Source organism: Schistocerca cancellata, chromosome 1 (genome assembly GCF_023864275.1).
Source record: "Schistocerca cancellata isolate TAMUIC-IGC-003103 chromosome 1, iqSchCanc2.1, whole genome shotgun sequence".
Lineage (NCBI taxonomy): Eukaryota > Metazoa > Arthropoda > Insecta > Orthoptera > Acrididae > Schistocerca > Schistocerca cancellata.
Genome location: NC_064626.1, coordinates 756,613,771 through 756,619,392, shown reverse-complemented (window position 1 = coordinate 756,619,392; position 5,622 = coordinate 756,613,771). Strand labels below are relative to the sequence as shown.

General features: G+C 44.5%; 1 non-coding gene across 1 annotated transcript; it reads right to left on the bottom strand.

Annotated features, from left to right (window-relative positions):
- Positions 1-717: 717 nt before the first annotated feature.
- Trnat-ugu (transfer RNA threonine (anticodon UGU)) lies at positions 718-792 on the bottom strand. Its single transcript has one exon. It is a non-coding gene; the product is annotated as a tRNA-Thr (tRNA).
- Positions 793-5,622: the final 4,830 nt, after the last annotated feature.

The window sequence follows — 5,622 nt, the reverse complement described above, 5'->3', positions numbered from 1 at the left end:
CCATTCTGTTGACTACTTATACGAACATCTGTGTCACTGTTTTGTTTAAGTAAAATGTTTTCGATGTTCAAGAGTGTACAACAAGTTGTGTGTGATGTTTAGTTTGTGTGAGACTCTGCACAAATGGACCATAAGAAAACTGTAAGTACAATTTTTTTCTAAATTTTGCCACTAACTTCACAAAAAGATCGACAACCAACTAAAAATCGCGTGTTTTCTTATACAGGGTGGTCCATTGATAGTGACCGGGCCAAATATCTCACGAAATAAGCATCAAACGAAAAAAAATACGAATAACGAAACTCGTCTAGCTTGAAGGGGGAAACCAGATAACGCTATGCTTGTCCCGCTAGATGGCGCAGCCACAGGTCAAACGGATATCAACTGCGTTTTTTTAAAATAGGAACCCCCATTTCTTGTTACATATTCGCGTAGTATGTAAAGAAATATGAATGTTTTAATTGGACCACTTTTTTCGCTTTGTGATAGATGGTGCTGTGATAGTAATCTTAAGTACGTGGTATCACGTAACATTCAGCCAGTGCGGACGGTATTTGCTTCGTGATACATTACCCGTGTTAAAATGAACCGTTTACCAATTGCGGAAAAGGTCGATATCGTGTTGATGTATGGCCATTGTGATCAATTACAATGAAATGAACACCCTTAGCTGCTTACAGGCGTTGACATACGTCAACGGGGACAGATGAAAATGTGTGCCCCGACCGTGACTCGAACACGGGATCTCCTGCTTACAGAGCAGACGCTCTATCCATCTGAGCCACCCGGGACACATCACATGAACGAGTCATGTTGCAGTGTTGCGAATAGAATTAGTAGTAAAGAAGTAATATATTAAAACGTCTGGCCGGATGAGGCAGTTTTACGGCATGTACAGCGAAAATGTAATAAACGACAACCTTTTCTTCTTACATCATTTTTTGGTGCGTGTCAGAGATAAAAATATTCGTAAAAGTTTTAAATTATAAATTGTGTGTAGTTTGTTGCCAGTCGCTAGGTGCTCTCATTCTCAAACAGTGGAAGCATAAATCTAGTTACTTTCGCGCAATGGCATCTCATTGTTTATGACGTCATATCTTCTGAACTGTGTATCGTAATCTATTTTTGGGCTAGGAACCTTGTGGGAGTACGGAGGAAACTCAATACGCTTCCGTCGTAACTGGAAAAATGGTTTAGTTACGCAAAGAGGTGAAGAATACAATGAAACATTCATTAATATTTATGCAGATAGGCGAAATAATTCCGCATTATGCACTATAGAATCATACTTGATGTGTCGTTTAACCATGGTATTTTGTAGTTGAATATGTGTACAAATTAAAAGTGTAGGTAGAAATGCTGGTGTGAATATGAAACATATTAATTTTGTCGCGTTGTATTCTTGACTGTCATCGCTGCTGTGTACTGAGCTGTAAGTATCATTGTTCTATCATGAGGTTTTGTGTTAAATCAAGTTCTTCTTCCTAAACTTTCCTCATATTTATAACTTTTATCACTGTGGTTGTTTGGCAGTGAATTTAAGCTGAATAAATAGTTTGAGGAAGGGAAAGATCCAGTTTCGCTCCTGTCCTTATTTTCAATTTTGCTTTAACCGAATATTTATGGAGATATATTATCTCTTATCCCAGCACGTTTGAAAAGAGTTGGATTGTTAGACTGTCTATGAACTAGGCATTAAAATTTCTTATTACAACATCAGAAATAATTATATTTTCATAACTCTCATAAAAGATTATATACAGGAAATTTCAATTCTACTCACAATTATTGACAGTATTATCTACGAAATTTACACTGAAAATTATTACTGTCCTTAATTTTTATTGTTCTTTGCAGTAGGGGTTGTTGATCTCATCAACACTTAAAGTGGCCTGTATTGATATGGAATGTATGGAACTGTCTTGCGTACATCCTTGATCTTCTTGTCTTGCTCAGGAATTTTTCCACTGCACCATGTTTCTGTTGAAATTTGGAGCAGTCATGCTTTTTTTTCATCAAGAAAGTGATCTTCACCACACTATTCATCAACTCAGACGCGATTAAATAATGTTTACGTAAGAAGTATTCTAACTGCCTGTATTTGGAAATCGAAAATGACATTTCCTGGGATCTGATTATTATTGTTGACAAGCTAACTTGCTTTGAAACTATCTGGAACAATTACTATATAAGTGACTGTTATTCATTTACTTTTAATGAATAATATATAAACTCGAATGTCAGCCGTGAAACACAAAACGCTACTCACGCACTGAAAACACAAATTTTTAAGCAAAGCAGATAAGAACATCAGTTGTTAGAGCAACCACAATGTTGAGAGTTGACGAACTCTGAACCCCAATATGTTACCGTCCTCAAACTAAATAATATTTCCAAGTCGGATTAAGCAGGCATATGACTGGTTTTGTTCCCTTTTTATAGCTTACAATGTGCATATATGAACTAGTAACAGTTTGCTGAAAAAAAATCGATTTTTTTTATTTTGTTCCCTTCTTCAAACTACCGATTTAGTAAATCAACTCTGTCGTGAACATTTCTGTGCCATTTTCACGATGAAATGCCAGTGCGGCAACTAAAGTGTCTTAACTGAATGCGTCCGATAAATTAAAGGCAGCGCCGAGATATGAATTACAGTCGCAAGGGTAATGATAGCGGTTCACGTAGAGTGAGAACGTTACCAACTGTTTTAGAGTATGTCACCAATATCGCATTTAAATTGTAAACCGCTACTTCATTCTCCTGGTGCCTAATTCCATACACAAACTGTTAAGGCGCCTCGCTGTTTAAACGACGACGTGCGCGATATTAAGAGTTTCAAGTGCTCCAGCTGAAATAGTACGTGCCGCTAACGGCCATCTAAAGATAGAAAATGGTCTTACACAAATTGGACTGCTGCCCTGCTGAGTCAGCGCGGACGGTGGAAGTTAGGGGCGCTTCCCACATTTCGCAGTGCCGAGCGGCCGCTCGCCAGAGCTATACGAGCGGATCGCATTTCACAGTAAATTAAGCACGACAGCCGGCAGAAGAGATCTCGAAATGATGTACTGGCGGCCCGACCGTCGAGTGTGCGGTTTCTTGTCCCGGACTCCCACCCTCTCTCTCCCTCTCTCTCTCTCTCTCTCTCTCTCTCTCTGCCTGTTCTCTCTTTCCGGCTGTCCTCCTCCCTCCACGCCAGTCTCTCTCACTCGCAGCCCCGGTTAAATGCTGCCGGGCGGGGCCGCGCTGGCCGCTGACCAGTGCCGGGCAACTGGAGGCTGTGGTTCCCAACTTGCCCACCGTTGCCCACCCCGGCTAGGGCCACTCTTCCCGCCCCTCCCTCCCGCGACGAGGCAGACAATCAGGCGGCCGCAAGTTGGGCTGATCCCTGCCGATAAACTCCCCGGCTCAGGGCGTCGTTAGTACGCTGCTCCGGGGGGCGTGACCCGCTACATTATTCATCGCCGGCGCTCGGATTTTCTGCGCATGATATATGGACTGACCCGCTTCCTGTGACGGATCACTACAACAGTTCGGGCCGTTCGCTGTGACGCAGCTCATCTCTATGCAAAGACGATGAAGTGTTTCGGCCATCGCAGTTGATCGACAGCAGAGCTGATCTGAATGGTGCGACAAATATGCAACACCACAGACCTTTCTTTTGAGCTGTTTATCACAAAGTACTAGTATCTAGACAGGCAAGATTGCCTGATTTTATAAGTATTCGTGACATTAACTCGTTGAACGTAGTGTAGCGTTCATTTTGTTTCAAAATAATACTCTGAGAAGACAAAACACATAGGATATCGATATGCACATATCACAGTTGGCAGTAGTATCGCGTACACAACGTACACTCATGCTCATAAATTAAGGATAATTGCAGAATGTGGAGCCACACAACGTGGCACTACACAAAACTAGCACTAATAGCAGAGGCACGTAGGGAACGTACACTACACAGATATATAAGTCCACGGTATTGGTGACAAGTTGAGAAAACCGTCCCGAAACACATGTGCTACAAAACGCCACTGTTTCCTGCGCATGTACCCTAGCATCAATATGGGATATGATAACATGCACATGTACACAGGCCGCACAACGGGTTGGCATACTCTGGATCAGGTGGTCGAGCAGCTGCTGGGGTATAGCCTCCCATTCTTGCATCAGTGCCTGTCGCAGCTCCTGAAGTGTCCTACGGGTTTCAATACATGCAGCAATACGTCGACCGAGTGCATCCCAGGTGTGCTCGATGGGGTTTAGGTCTGGAGAACAGGCAGGTCACTCCATTAGCGTGGTATCTTCTGTTTCAAGGTACTCCTCCACGATAGGAAGCTCGGTCGGGCCTTGCGTTATCATCCATCAGGAGGAAGGTGGGACCCACTGCACACCTGAAAAGGCGGACATACTGGTGCAAAATGACGTCCCGATACACCTGACCTGTTACAGTTCCTCTGTCAAAAACATGCAGAGGTGTACGTGCACCAATAACAATCCCACCCCACACCATTAAACCACGACCTCCATACAGGTCCCTTTCAAGGACATTAAGGGGTTGGTATCTGGTTCGTGGTTCACGCCAGATGAAAACCCGGTGAGAATCACTCTTCATACTATACCTGGACTCGTCCATGACCATAACCTGGACCACTGTTCCCATGACCATGTACTGTGTTCTTGAAACCAGGATTTACGGGCTCTCCTGTGACCAGGGGTCAGTGGAATGCTCCTTGCAGGTCTACGGACGAATAAACAGTGTACGTTCAGTCGTCTGTAGGCTGTGTGTCTGGAGACAACTGTTCCAGTGGCTGCGGTAAGGTCCCGAGCAAGACTACCTGCAGTACTTTGCGGCCGTCTGCGGGCACTCATGGTGAGATATCGGTCTTCTTGTGGTGTTGTACACTGTAGAAGTCCCTTACTGTAGGGCCTGGACATGTTTCCTGTCTTCTGGAATAGTTGCCATAATCTTGAGATCACACTTTGTGGCCGGCCGCGGTGGTCTAGCGGTTCTGGCGCTGCATTCCGGAACCGCGGGACTGCTACGGTCGCAGGTTCGAATCCTGCCTCGGGCATGGGTGTGTGTGGTGTCCTTAGGTTAGTTAGGTTTAAGTAGTTCTAAGTCCTAGGGGACTTATGACCTAAGATGTTGAGTCCCATAGTGCTCACAGCCATTTGAACCATTTGAACCACACTTTGTGGCACACAGAGGGCCAGTGCTATGAGCTGCTGTTTTAGACCAATCTCAAGGAGCCCTAGTATTCTACCCCTCATAACGTCATCATTATGCGTTCTTTGAGCCATTTTCAACACACAGTCACCATTAGCAGCCGGCCGCAGTGGCCGAGCGGTTCTAGGAGCGCCAGTCCGAAACTGCGCAACTGCTACGGTCGCAGGTTCGAATCCTGCCTCGGGCACGGATGTCCTTAGGTTAGTTATGTTTAAGTAGTTATTAGTTCCAGGGGACTGATGACCCGAGATGTTTAGCCCCATAGTGCTCAGAGCCATTTGAACCATTAGCACGTCTGAAAATGTCTGCACACTTACTCACTGCACCGTACTATGACATGCACCAACACACCTCTGAGTATGTGGACTGCTGCCAGTGCCACCGTGCGACGACCG